Below are 15,756 nucleotides of genomic sequence, written 5' to 3'. Positions count from 1 at the left end.
TTCCTGCTTTTTCAAATGTTAGAGGGTTTGAGAAGGTGATCTCTGGACTCCGTCCAACCTCTTGATTTAACCAGGTGTTTAAATGAAGAGTTTGCTCATATATAAGACAGCATCAGGGACCCTCCAGTGTTAAGGAAGCTTCAAGCTAGCACATCACATGCCGGCAGGGGAGGGGCACGCCGGGTGGCCTCCCACAGACTTTTTCCTTTTTCTGTTTTTTCCCCCCAGCTGAGTCAAATGGGCTTGATTGGGCTGGTCATTGCACCCCCTACCAGTTAAGGAACTTTTATAATTAGATGAGACAATGCATGGGATAGAAGGTAAAACTGAAAGCAAAACAAGAATATTATTATCGTAATGATAGCACAGTGATTTCTACAGGGTAGGAGGGAGGAAAGGGACATGCTTCTCTCTGGTTCTGGTTCTGAGAGTGTTCCTTACATTTTCATGTGGGCGGCATGTATGTGACAGATCACTTTCTGAGAATTTCTTGAACATTTACTCTTTTATGCACCTTTCTGTGTCCATAATTACTCTGCAGTTTTCACATTAAAAAATATATTAAATGGGGGCATTGCAAAGCTTGTAAAACAGGTGGCAAAAAGTAAGCATTTAGTTTCTATTGGGATAGTTGTCCCCAGCTGACTGAAGCTACTCAGGAACGCTACCCCTCGTTTCACAATCAGACCCCACAGGCTGGAGGAGCTCACGGGTGCAAAGAAGTACCTTTACAGGTAGCTTTGTGGTCAGGCCACAGTTCCCACCCTATCCCTGATCTCTGCTGTCAGTATGGTCAGCTTGTTTCTATCTGAGTCTCATTCTTTCTCTCGCTCTCTTTAACAGACGTTATCAGGTCCTTGCTATTTGGCCGACACCACCAGGTGTAAAACCAAAGATGAGATAATGAGGGACTCCCCCCTTTTAAGGGATTAGAAGCCCACCAAGGGTAACGTGGGTACCGCGGATAACAGATCAGTATACCGTAATGTTTTCGAAGGGTCAGGCTTCAGTGTTCTCATCCATAGGTCTGAAGGTGTGTTTATAGGCACATGGCCCATCCTCGGAAATGGTTGCTGTTGCCTTAGTTGTCATTGCTGTTATAAAAGAGCGTGGTCAGTGGGTCCCAGCTGGCAAGTTTGTAGGGCTTGGGATCTCTAAACTGGCTCCTGAAGGGCGGATGTGGTGTCAATGGACAAAGCAAAGCTGGGAGGGTATTTCAAATGCAATTTTTACAATACAAGCAGAGTGATTTATTCCCCCCTGGAAGTGCCAGCAGAAGGGCCAGTGCTTAGGCTGAGCTGCCAGGGAAATGCTAGCATGTGTGGGAAGAGGTGTGGTGTGCACACCCACTGGGGTCCACCATGACCCCCTGAAACCCTGCTTGAACCCTGTCGCTTTATAAAGAAACTCCTGGGATTTCAGCATAAACCAATTTCTCGTTTTTAGAATGCAAAAAGTAAAACTATTTCAGCCTCCCCAAAACATTGTAGTATTAGTAATTAGTTGTGGGTTTCTACCTTTTGTAGGGTAGTATTTTGTTTTAACATAATTTCTTCTTTAAATGTTTAATGTAGTTTGCTACGTACATCGTGCATTCTTTCTGCCTTAGAGGTTCACCCTTTCATCTTCCTACCCATAAAGGGCAGTTCTACCTTTCACACAATAAGACTGTAGGGGATGATTTCTTTAGAGTTAATATGTGAGTCAACATGCTAAATAAATCACAGGACTGATTTAAAAACCTTTGGTGTATATACCAATCCCTTGTTCCAGAAAATTCAGTTAATGTGTCTGGATGCCCACAGCCAAACCTCTTCTCACCAGGAACTCCATATAATGTAAGCTGTGGTGGCAAAACCTCCTTATCCAGGGGTGGGCAAGGTGATTTTTCCCAGCCCTTTGCAAAGCACACAAATGTTTGTCTTCTAGATATTCTCACTCTCCGTTTGTGCCCCCATTCTGCTTCCTGGCTCCTTCCCTCTAAGTCATTAATGCTCTCCTGCTGGACCTGTGGGCCAGATCCCATTCCTCCAATTGCTGACCCCCATGTGTGCATTTTCTCTAGCAGGACCCCTATTCCCTCCCAACTTCTTTTCTAAAATTCCTTCATCAGCAATCTATTCTGTCCACTTGGCTGTGCCAGGCATTTGATAGATGCTCTGGAAGATCAAAAGATCATTCGGGCAGTCTCAGCCTCCGAGGACTTGATAGACCAGTAGAGGGAAATCTTTGAGAACCTGCTGCAAAGTACGGGCCCTCTTCATAGGAAAAATGACACACACATTGCCATAGAAGGCCCCTGTAATCTCTGAATCATGGCATCCAGATTGAGAAGCCCTGTGAGAAACTGACATAATGGAAATACACATGTGGTGGAGTTGAGGCACTTCCCAGCTAAGGTCCTACTCACATGGGGTTTTTTCTCTGAGTGACATGATACAAGAAAACATGATAGAATATAGTAGAGATCAAACAAGATAGAGTAAAAACACATGAGAGAAGTCAATAGAAAATTCTTTGGAAATTAGCATTCATCCTATCAGAGTAAGGTATTATTACCAATAACCATTACGTAGTTGAAGTAAAGAAGAGTGCACTTAATCTTCTTTGATGACAAGACATTAATAGTCTTATTTATCATTATCTGCTTCCCTTTCTCTTCTGGACACCTAAGAGACTGTATGTCTTTGTCTCCTTGCAGTTGAATAGGATTAGACAACTAGTTTTGGAAGTGACATCTGTCACCCCAGGCTGACACTGTGGAAAGCGCACTTGCAATTCCCCAGCCTGCATTTCTCTTTCCTTCTCAGGTAGGAGGCTTTGTGCCGAGATGACGGAGTCACACGGGTGACACAGATTGCGCTGTTGGGTGACACAAGAGTGTCACTCAGACCCGCACTAGAATCTGCATGAGTGGATACATCAACCTTTCTGGGCCAGCACGGAGTTTTGGGAGTTGTTTTTCTTGCAGTCTATACCGCGGGAAATACTAGCACATCGACCAACACATCTCCCGAGGGCACTGGTCCTGAAGGAGAAGGGAGTGCTGATTTCCACGGATCTCTGATTTGTGGAACCGATAGTTTTGAGCAGGAGGTTCTTCCTTGTGTCTACCTCTTGTTGTCTTCCTCTACAAAGAGCAGAATAAAAATGTCAGCCATATCTGTAGGTTAAAATAAAAAGAGCCACGTTTTGACCTCTCTTGTCTGAAATGTTGGTGACTCCAATTTAAAGGAAAAATTGGTTGCAGAGTGTCTCGCAGCCATTGCTAGAAGTGTGTGTTCTAGTTGGTTCTTCCCCCAGGAAACTGTGTGAATGGCGTGTGGGAGAGAAGAGAGGGTCAACACATGACCACTAATGTGATTAATTAAAGGGCTTAGTATAAATGGCCAGGGGTATTTAGTGGTACCTTGGAGGGATTAATGCTGGTTAAACACATGGGTGGAATGGGCAGATTAATGAATAATTCAGTGGCTGTGAAAGGGTTGGAACATTTTTCGATGGAGCAATTAATAAACATCTCTACCTCCATAGTGCATGTGAGGAATCTCTCTGTAATCCTTTAAATGCTTTCACCCTCTGTAATTAGGTAATTAGTTTAGGAGACAATGTAATAAATACACAAGGAGAATGAGAAACAACAAATGCATATGAATAAATAAGAACTTTATATTTTATATCAAATTGGTCCTTTCCATTTCTTTTCTTGTTCAGGTGTAGCAATCTTCCCAGGGGTCTTACTGCCTCTCCACAAGGGTGGGGGGCCAGTTGTTGCCCCTAAACAAAAACACTGCAGAGAGCATGGAACTAGGAACTGACTCGTACTCAATGAAGTGACTTTTAGCTAATTTTTGAGCAGCCGTCAAAGGAGAACTCAAGGCCAGACCCAGGGAGGCTGTCTATGAGGTGGACACACCAGAACCAGCCTTGACTGATGCTCATTGATAAGAGAATGCCTCAATATATTTTTGTATTGTTCTGTTTTTGATTCTTGCCCCTTCTCCCTTCCTTCCTTCAGCTACCTTTTTAATAATGTTCGTTCTCTTTCTGTGACCTTTTCCTGTCTTCACAGCAGGGCTAGTTGCTGTGAGATGTTCAAGACCTCATCTTTGAGAAGTTCACAATTGACCTGGAGATGAGGAATGAGACATAGACCTAAGAGAGATTAACAATTATGAGACAGCACACACTTCGTACAAATTAGGGGGGCATGTGATGAGGCCTCCAGAGCATTGGCTCCAGACTTATCTTTTCTCCTTTCCTCTTCTGATCTCCCCCAACACATGCCTTCATTCTCTGCTCCAGCTCCATGACCTGCGCCTGTCCTAGGGGAAATTTGATCTTTGGTGATCATGAGACTATGGGTTATTTCTTAAATACATCATTTTGTCTATGTAATTAGTGACAGAAGGACAGCAGCTATTAACCCAAAATGATAATTTTGACAGATTAAGTATGAGAGAATGGCTGATTGTTCTTTGTTCCTTGAGTTTCAGAGATGGGACATCTTTGGGAGTGTGAACAGAAGGGCCAAGAGAACCTCCAAAATAAAGAGATTAGAAGACTTAGAAAAGCAAGGACCATGGTGAGAGGTTTGGGGTTTACCCCACTGGGGGGCTATGGCTTCAGGCAGAGACCAGCTTCATTTTTTAGGTCCTTCAAGTCTCTTATTTTGTTATTTGCTTCCCAAGCAACTCTGAGAACCTTTGCTGTTTTCTTCCTTTTTGGGGTAGGAGATGAATTATAAATGTTAATGTTTCCTGGTGCTTACTATGTGCTAGGAATTGTTTCAAGAACTTTACTTTTCCTTTTTTCTTCCTTCCTTTCATTAACTTTTTTCTGGTTTTAATTATGGTAAGAACATTTAATATGAGATCTATCCTCTTAACAAAATTTTAAGTGCACAATACAGTATTGTTAACTAGGGCACTATGCTGTAGAGAAGCTCTCTAGAACTTATCTATTGACCAAAGAATAGAGAAATAAAATGTGGCATATATATACAATAGAATATTATTCAGCCTTAAAAAAAGAAGGAAATCCTACCATTTGAGACAACATGGGTGGATCTTGAGGACATTACACTAAGTGAACTAAGCCAGTCACAGAAGGACAGATGCCACATGACTGCACTTACATTAGGTATCTAAGATAGTCAAGTTCATAGAAGCAGAGAGTGGAATGGTGGTTACCAGTGGCTGGGGAGTGGGGAAATTGGGAGTTGCTCCTCAAGGGATATAAAGGTTTCTTTGTATCCCAGCAGCAGCCTCTTGCTGAGGGCTTGGCCTGGTTCCTCAGCTCCATCTCTTCCCGGAGAGGCCAGTGCCCCTTGGAAAAATGGTGGATACCTCTGTGACCTGCCCCCTCTTTGAGAGCTTTCAATTCCCATGTGTCGTTCTCATGGCTCTTCTCCCAGTGGTTTTTGTTTCCTTCACCCTGGAAGCCTCTGCTCTCTGGAAGAATCCACTTCACACTTCAGCCTCCTGCTCTGTGCTCCTTCGGATGTTAGTATATCTCTTGATGGTGAAAACTAACTCTTTGAGACCATGTGATACCCACTTTTGCCAATGCAGTCTTTTGCATGGAGATAACTCTACTGGGTTCTGTCTCTCAGCCAAGACCCGGTTCTCAGACTTCACCCATGATTGGCAAGTGCCTCCTGAAAAGCCGGAAATCCTCAGTACACCTCTGCAGGAGTTTCCTTCTCTGGAGTTTTAGAGTCTTATTTTTCATGGCTTCTCTGATTCTTTGAAATGTGCATTTGTTTGTTTTAATTTATTTTGTTTTTCTGATGGTTTTTGGGGAAATAATTGCTGTGCTTTGAAGATCTCCCTCTTCCTCAGAGGCAAAAGTTTTCACAATGTATTACCCAATTTACCGGAAGTGGAAAGCCAATGTTACTACCTCAAAACCATTATTAGACAGTTGGGCAGAAACAAACACCCAATCAACCAACAAGTAAATAACTTTGGGTGGAGGTGTCAAGATTTTACAGCCAGTTACTATGCAGCTAACTGGAAATCTCTCAAAAAACAAACGACATATAACACTCTTTATATAGCGCTGAACTCCTTACTGGATTCAGTGACAGAGATGTTACTAATCTCCACTTTAGAAAGATTTAAATGTCTTCCCTGCTTTGTTTTTCAGTAGGAAAAGATGGGGCACCAAAACCACCTATTTGGTTATTTTAAAACATCCAAAGGAAACAAAGGAAGAAAAATTCAGCTACTAAAAACTTCTGGAAGGAAAACAGTCTTTCCTATTTTTCTGATTCCTTTATAACACCCACTTCTGAATTATAATCCTGCTCAACTTTGCCACAGATGGTTAGCATCATTTTGTGAAGAAAGACAATTTCCCGGGCGCCTGGGTGGCTCAGATGGTTAAGCATCTGCCTTCGGCTCAGGTCATGATCCCAGGGTCCTGGGATCGAGTCCCGCATCGGGCTCCCTGCTAGGCGGGGAGCCTGCTTCTCCCTCTGCCTCTGCCTCTCTCTCTCTCTCTGACTCTCATGAATAAATAAATAAAAAAAACATTTTAAAAAAAAAAAAAAAAGAAAGACAATTTCCCTTTCCCAATCTGAGCCTCAGTGTGCCGATCCCCAAAATGAAGGGGTTGGATTAAATGATAGCTGAAGTGTCTTTTCTTTGGTTCTCTTAATGACATGAGATTTACATTGGAGATTCCCACTTCTTACCCCAATACATTCCTCAATAAATCAATTTGTAAAACCACAGTTATTCTTCAAAAAATTCCGTATTGGTGAGTATAACGCTTCCCCCTTGCCCCAGGCTTATCCATTATCCAGAACATCTCTAACTTAGTAAAACTTTATAGTGCAGTCCTAATACAGAAAATCTGCATCATTATCTTTTATTCTGCTCTGTATGGCGGAATCTATTTCAGAAACTTTGAGGCTATTCTAACTAGGAGTCATGATTGAACAAAACTTCATGCATCCAAAGCTAAGCCCAAGTTGAGTTAGACTTCAGGGTTAAGTAGATGCAGTCCCCCCTCCCCAAAGTTCCCAAAGTCCCTTTGCCCACCCCCCTCCATAGCATCCTTGCCCTCTTGCATTCCCCTCCACCACACCCCGTGTTGCCAGTGTGATTTTAGCACTCAGAGTCCTGTCTGAAACATCATCCTGTGTGGTTCTTTCTGTCCATGTTTATGCCTCAAACCCTCCCCCCAGGTTTATCTTCCTTCAAAGGTTTTATCTTAAAAGTTTAGGAGTAGAAGGCCACTCTGAAGTAATCTGAAACCACCACTTCGTTTGACACATTAGACCAGTGCTGTTGATAGAAATACAAAGCCAGTCCCATATGTAATTTTTAAATTTCCTAGTAGCCACATTAACACAATAAAGTAAAAATAAACAGGTGAAATTAATAATATATTTTTACCAACCTAGTACATCTGGAATAGTATCATTTCAATATGAATTCACTATAAAATTTGTTAATGAGATATTCATACTCTTATTCTCAGGTTAAATATCTGAAATTCTGTATGTGTTTTACACTTAAAGCATACTTCAAACCAGGCCAGGTGCATTTCAAGTGCTTAATAGACACCAAAGGCTAATGGCTACTGTGGGGGACAGCACAGGATTAGAGTAACGGTGTTTAGGGGAGCAAATGCCTTGCCTAAGGTTGTACAAGTGGTTGACAATACAGCCAAGTCTCCAGATCTCTGCTCAAGTGCTTTTCCTGAAATAGTGCCTGTTTCTGACAGTGATAATGCTTGGATGGCCTTGAAGAACTTGGAAAACAGATCATATGAATCTATAGTGATTTGGTGGTGAAAAAGTATGCATAATGCTAAAAAGGTGGTTATACTTTCAAGTAATTTTGGTTTTATGGAATTACTGTTATATGAGGAATATTATAAGCAGATGATTTCATTTCCAATGATACATATTTTTTAAGATTTTATTTATTTACTTGAGAGAGAGAGAGTGAGCGCAAGTTGGGGGAGGAGCAGAGGGAAAGGGAGAAGCAGACTCCCCACAGGACTCCATCCCAGGACCCTGGGATCATGACCTGAGCCAAAGGCGGACGATTACCCGACTGAGCCACCCAGGTGCCTCCATTTCCAGTGATACTGATGGCCAAAAGGAGTTCATTTAAATTGCAGTGTGAGTATCTTTCTTCTTTCAGATCTACTTTGTGTGTTACTCCAATAATATCATCTATGCTAGTATCTGGCTTCTAGGAAATTACTGTGCATTTCCATTTAAATCTATAAAAATGTATATTTTGACAAGAGCTCTTATGTGGGGAGAGGTCATGTCAGCACATGGACATGTCATTTTCCATCTGTGTGTAATTGTCTAGTCTTGCAGCCCAGCCTGAGGACTTGGCTCTGGCTTTAAAACTCCTGTTATATTAGACCCATTTCAGGACCAGTTGTACACTGTAGGTACACTCTAGATAAGGACTCTAGATACAAAGCCTTGGGGGTCTAAAAGTCCCACACCTTACCCTGAGGTATGAAACTTGATTCAGGCCATAGTAAACATTTCCAAAATTTAAGCTGCATTATATTCAAGGCAATGAGGAATCCCGTGAACAAGGCGAAGAGTAATCCCATGAACAATGGCTTTGAAATCCTTGCTCTTACTCACCATATGCCCTTGGGAATATCACATCTTTAGCATCAGTGCCCTTCTTTATAAACAGGGAAGGGATGATCTCTACCTACTTAGTAGGCAGGACTTGATTTTCTAAGATGTATTTGAAGGAGCACTAGTCGCAGGGGATGTATTGGGATTCTCTGGGCCACTGAGTTAGGGAAATTCTGCATACTCTTAGACATTCAAAATGTGTAACAGAATTTTTAAAGCCTAGGTAGGATTGCAGAAAAACGTTTTTTTTTTTTTTTTTTTTTTTAAACTTAATGCTTCCTAATTTTTTTGAGCAGGGAATCATTTGATCTCTTTCTCTCCCACTACTTATTCGATGGAACAAGCTTAAAGAAATGTTGTCATAGGGGTGCGCCTGGGTGGCTCAGTCATTTAAGTGTCTTGATTTCGACTCAGGTCAAAATCTCAGGGTTGTGAGATCTAGCCCCACATAGTGAGCGGCTCTGAGCATGGAGTCTGCTTAAGATTCTCTCTTTCCCTCTCCCTCCGACCCTCCCTACCCAAGCTCATGCTCTCTCACTCTCTCTCTCTAAAAACAAAACGAAAAAATTGTTGTCATAGAGTATTTTGGAGGCCAAGTGGACAAAAATATGTGAAAGATATTTAGATATCTAATGATATTTTCTCAAACGCGCTTTTCACCGTACTTTTAAGAGTGTGTTGCTGTCCCAATATCAGCCTACAGATCCCCCAACACTGAACTTTCTCCTAGAAACACACAATTTTCATATTACTGTCCTATTTGCTCATCTATTTTTGATATCAGTTAGACAACAGATGTAATACAAGAGGGAAATTTTGGCCACAACAATCAGAGTCTAAGATCCAGAAACCATCACATTTGAGCATTTCACCTGACACTCCCCTCTTTCTCCTGTCCCACTTCTCCCACTCTCTCCATCTTCCCTTTCTCCCCCTACTTCCCCTTTCCCTTTTCCTTCACTAGTTCTGATGACCTGACATACTCTTCATCCAGGTCAACTAAGTTTTATGAGTCCTTATGTTTGAGAAGAGCACTGTGCTAATTCTGGAATCAAAATGTGACAAATTATTCAGCTCGAGTATGACTCATGTAATAACAGGATTCTCTCTAACAGGATTCTGTGTAGTGTAGACAATGGATTGGTTGACCTTACTGGGGAAGGTGGAAAGGGCTATGCTCATTGAATGCTTCACAAAGTGAAAGAAGTCTGAGTGGGTGTGTCAGCACTTCCTAGGTTGGTGGAGGATAGGAAGGTGGTTCCAGTAGAGAGGGCATAATATGAAAAGCCATTGAGAAATGAAAGAAGAGCAAGGTGTATATTGAGACATGAACATCACCCAAGTAAGCAGCAGGAAATATGGAGAGAGGAAAGCTGAAGCTAAGGCATGAGGGACCTTGAATCCCCACTGGCCTTTGGACAGTGGCTTTCTAACATTTTTAAGCCTTGCAACTCCTTGACATTTTACATGGAAGCTGAGAATTTACTTGGTAGCTTGTCTAGGTGAAACAGGGCAAAGGAATTTCTAGTGGCAATAGGACAGGTTGATATTTGTGTTTTCTAGTAGCTATTCACTAAATTTTTGTTAGCGACTGAAAGTTTCCCTAAATAGGGAAAGGGGCAAATGAAAACATTCACTTTATTGGATGCTATTTTCGATGAAAGGCCAGGATCCATCTTTTTATTCAGTAACACATGGAAGCAGCTTTCAAGAAAATGCAGCACTGACATACATTAGCTCGCTCTGCCATTAAACGTGCTAGAACGTTTTTAAAAACAGTTTAGAATTAAAGTTATATCCATTTATGTCTTCCAGTCTTTTTGAGGCCTTTTAGTGATAGACAAGTCCGAACTGTATTTATTCACGTGGGAGCAGAATTATCTTTGATTGCCAAGTGCTCTCTGCTTGCATGGAAGCTATAATAAGCTGCTGCTGGGACCAGTGAGGCAGGTGTGCTCTTGTGAAATCAAAAATGGGGAAGGCTTGGGTGAAAGGAACTTTTTTACAAACACTATAAAAATTAGGTTGGCTTCCATCTCCCTGAGTAGCCATGGCTTTAAATTTGAGCTTCAAAGCAGTAGAGAGAAAAAGGTTTGGGTTACTTTTACGGACACTCCTAGCTTGGCATGCCTCAAGGGACAGCTCCATACTTACCTGGATGTCTTCCATCAACCCCCACCTGACGTGAAGGATTTTTAAATCTTTAGCCCTGCCCATGGCAATGGCACAGACAGACACGGGAGAATGTTCTGACCTGGCTTATCAGCCTTTTTATCCATATCTTGGATATGGACAGAAATGCAAAACTGAGACTGGTATGTTTTGCCTGTTTTGTTTTTAAATTCCTTTTTCTTTTTCATAGAGTAATATATCTTCACTATAGATATGTTTTTAAACACACATATATTCAAAAAGAAGTTAAAAGCTACTGGTAATACCTTAGTCTTAGAATAACTACTATTAACATTTTAGGGTATATCCTTATATCCTTCTATATTTTTCTTACAAATACATATTACACTGTTTATTTAAGAAATGAGATCATGTTGTGCAAATTGTTTTACAACCCAATTTTCTCATTTTAAATACATTAGAAACAAAAATAATTTTGAAGTAAATAAATACAGTTTATAATATAATGCAACTTTTACATGAATGCATGCTATTTCATTATAAGGATGGATCTCAATTTATTTAAACAAACTCTTATTTTTGGACATTTGGTTTCCAGTCTTGCCCTATTGTAAACAGTACTAGGAAACATCCTAGTAGCTAAATTTTGCCCTCATTTATACTTGTCTCCTTAAAATAATCTACTCTAGTGGAATTTCTGGGTCAAAGGCTCAGAATGCTGTTGGCGTGCTTTGTAAAACCATCTTCAAGAATGAAGATTTTTTTTTTTTTAACAATGAAGGTTATTCTTACTTATACTCCAAATATGAGTGTGTGAGGGCACTTATTTCCAATTGACATTACCAGTTTCAGTAAATATTGTTTTGATCAGTTTAGTATCATTTAAAATTCCTGGGTATCGAGTATCCTCCCCTGCATGTTGGGTGGAATAGAACATCCACCAAAGGGATGTGATGCAGATTCAAGGAAATAGGTGAGACAGACAGGGGCTGCATAGGAGAAGCTCAGGAAGGTGTTCACAGTGGCTTGAAGATCATGTTGAGAACCCACGTCATAGAAATAGCTCAGTGATGGGCTTTTCATTTGAGCTATGGAAGCTGCAGGATAAGGATGAGCTTATTTATAAACCAAGACCATTCTCTGCATCCTTGGGGAGGTTCCTCATCTGGTGGGAAGAAAGAGGTGCCTCAAGAACTGTGTGTTTTTTTTCTAAAGATTTATTTATTTATTTGAGAGAGAGAGCACGATCACACAGCGGAGGGGCAGGGGCAGAGGGAGAGGAAGGGAGAAAAATCTTAAGCAGACTCTGCACTCAGCGTGGAATCTGGTGTGGGGACTCCATCTCATGACCCCTGAGATCATGACCTGTGCCAAAACCAGGAGTCAGATGCTTAACCAACTCAGCCCCCACCCCATGGAGATGCCTCAAGAACTCTTCAAGTCAACTGAAAGTAGTGTGAGCGAGGTGGTCTTGAGGGCAGTGCAGGGAATCCAAAATGGTGGATAATGTGAAAGTCAACATCATCATTGGCCAAAGCTCGGAAATACTGAAAACTACAATGAAAAAAATGATCTCCCCCAGAGCTGTTTTCTCTGAACTGAATTCTGGCATTGGGCCACTGGCCTGTATGGAGCACTGTTTTTTCCCCTGGCTTGGGAAGCAATAGAACCTCCTGGTGAAACATGTCAGGCACGTGGAGAGAGCCCTGGCCCTGCCATTTGCTGGCTAACTGAATTTGAGCTATTCTCTTAACTGGTTTCCAGGATACCTTATAGGGGATATGCGAAGATCAGATGAGACAGTGTGACCACCACTTAGCGCCGAGCCTGGGACTAGGAACCATCCCTACATGGCGGCTCTTACTCTTTCTTGTGGTTTGGCTCCCCAGTCCTCAGCTTACACAGAGGCTACTGGGAGCATCTATAGGTGACTCACTGGGTCACGGCAGGCAACACACATTGCCCCACTGCTCACCACCTTCCACATTCCCCTGGAGCAGAGAACCATGGGAGAACTTTCTTTCCTGTTTACTTAAGCAGAATCATTTTGCTTTATTTTCCTGTTCATGCTTCATCCCGTGCTCATGGGTTAAATGTTTTCCTGTGTCTCTTTCCCACCACCCCCACCAGTTGGTGCCCAGAAAGCTTAGGGGTGAATTTGCAGTCGATCTCTATCGAATGTGTGGGGCTTCATGGAATGCCTTCTACCCACCAGCCACCCCGCTGGCTACATCTTATCTTTCTCATATTTATTCCTCACTTGCTTACGTTTTTCCAAATTTAATTTTATCTTGTATGTGTGTTGTAAACAACTTTAAATTGTTTTTAGAACAAGGCAGGGTAAAACTAAAGAAACAAAAATGAAAGAGAAAATAAAATTCAAGCATGGCACAGCCACTCGGAGGTAAATCCTATTTATAGATTGCTATAATTTTCTTCCCTCTCACTGTCTTTCTCCATCTATCCCCCTGTCCATCCATCCATCTAGCTTACCTGCAGGCATACCATGTATGATTCCCACGTAGCAGTAATCACATTTCCTTTCATCATAAAAAGTTTTTCATAAAATGACTTCTAGTGGCCATCCAGCCTTCTATCATATAGATAAGCCATTGTTTATTTAACTATTCTTCTGTTAAAATTTAGGTTTTGTTTTCCTTTGCTGCATAAAATTTATCTTTGTGACCATGATCACTATCATTCCTTATACATTTGTATAATCTTTACTTTTGTTTGTTACAAAGCACTTTCATATACATTATTGGCAATAATCTTCCTCCAATTAAATGAAATTAAAGCCTGTGATAATTTGTGCTCATCCAGCCGTGTTGGCAGGCAGGAGAATGGTATCCCCTGCGTCGGCTCTCCACGAGTCAAGCAAGTCTACAAAATATGGAAAGAAAACCTCTTCTCCCTTCAGGGCAGTGGAGATCTTCACTAGAGAGGTCTGTGAGGAATAAAGTGAGGGTTAGGGATGAGTCCCTGCCGTGGGGCCTTCCCCTTTCCCAAACTCCCCAAGGCTGTCTCTGACTCCCTCCAGGGAGGGGAGAGAATCCTCACTGGGCACCACTCCTGTGAGCCTGGCCTTCATAGATTTCAGCAAACCTACCTTAGAGACCTGGTCCCTCATTACTTGGTTTTCAGCAAAAATACTAGATTCTGACATCCCCGGATATTTCCAGGATTTTGAATTGGATATATATATATATATATATATATATATTTTTTTTTTTTTTTTTTCCACTCAGTTGGGCAAAACCTGAAGGACATTTTTAAATAGAGGCTCTTTGAGCTTTGAGCTTTCATCAAAGATCAGGAGCAGCATTTTAAATTCCTCTGCCTAAGAACTCCAGGCCTGTAGCTTCCATGCTTGGCGGCCAAGGCTGAGGCCTTTTTATAAGCCTCTGTGGTGATGGCAGCCTGTTCCATGCCCATCTACTGATTGTGTGTGATTAAATGAGATACTGCTTGTGAACATACCTCGCTCTTGACCAACACCTGCCCCCTGACAATTACTGGATTTTGATTGAAGCGTTTGACCTGGGCACCCCTGGACAGAGTTATGAGCACAAGCAATTGCCAAACGCTTGGCACGTGGCTGTTACCATTCTCAGGCCCTTCTCAATAAGCTGGCAAGCAAGGTGGGTGCTATTACTGTGCCCAAGTCTCTTGAGAAGTTAAGTGACCTATCTAGGTCTAGAGTCAAAAGAAACAAGGCCTAAAGCCTAACAAATGGTTACAGACCTGTTTCTCTTTAAAGAATAACTGAAGATGTGAGTGCAGCTGCCGTGGTACCCCTGGCCTCCTGGAGCACCCACCTCCCTTCCTTCCCCTCCCAGCAGGGCACAGTCCCTTCCTGGATCTCATTCCTGCACCACCAGCTTTGTTGACTCCTGACACAGTGGGAACAGGGGATCTGTGAGCATGCTGTGCAACCAGGATGTTTACTCCTCAGTAAAACCAAAGAAATCATCCCCTCATGTTCCAAGGAAGGGGGACTGTGAGCCAGGGGATGGGCCATCTAATCTGGGTCTTGTTCCATACAGGAAAATCCTGTGTGGATTCTTCCAGAAGAGACTGTCAGATTTTTTTACTGAACTTCAAATTGTGGCATTGAGGGGCTAACTCTTATGCTACAGAACTCTTAAACTTATGTGGCAGTGTGTGGTTCACAAAACATTTTCACTGCTTTCTCCCTGGAGGTCAGCATGGTTAGTTTATGAGGGAGGCCTTTCCCTCTATCCCTGGCTCTCTCTTCCCTCCTCTTTGCTTGGCTGAGCTCCTACACTGGGCTAAGGTTTGAGAATGAAAACTCAAAAGACAAGTCTCCTCCACTTCCTGTTGAGTAGGAAATGGGGTTGTGCTTTAGAACCTGGGTCTCTTGCTGGCCAGCCAGGATGTGTTCCCCATTCAACATGCTCTTTCCAAATGGTCGCCAAAGTCGATGTTCAGCACTGAGTCCCAGCATTGGTAATACAAGATGGGCTTGTGAGAGCCTCTCACAGGGACAGTGGGCGGCAGGCCTGACCTTCTGCCTCCCTAGGGAATGGCCCAGATCAAAGCGGCTGGCATCTGATCAAACTCTTCTGAGGTTGTAGCTCAGGCAGAGACAATAGCTGGTAGTACTAAAGTTACTTCTTGCAGAAAAAGGAGTGGCTAAAGGCCACTGTGTCCTGATAGTGCCTTTAAAGCAGGACAAATCTCCTATAAACATAATTAATCCATTCATCCATTAATTAATTTGTTCATTCTGAAACAGGTATGTCCCCTACATGGTAATGGAGCACATCTACTGGGCTCATTCTCTCTCTAGAATACAAATGTTCAACCTCTCCCCCTCCCCTCCCGTCAACAATGAGTAGAAGCTCTGACAAGTAGTAGGTCCCCTCATATAGTGTCTTTCTCCTCGCTGTAGTGAGTCTTGGCGGAGGGTAGGGGAAGTAGGGGATTCATTTCCGCTTGGCAAAGAACCATTGGTGGCTGCGAAGGAGGTG

The sequence above is a fragment of the Phoca vitulina genome, unplaced genomic scaffold (assembly GCF_004348235.1).
Source record: "Phoca vitulina isolate PV1807 unplaced genomic scaffold, GSC_HSeal_1.0 scaffold42, whole genome shotgun sequence".
Classification (NCBI taxonomy): Eukaryota; Metazoa; Chordata; class Mammalia; order Carnivora; family Phocidae; genus Phoca; species Phoca vitulina.
Note: the sequence above shows the minus strand (reverse complement) of the source record.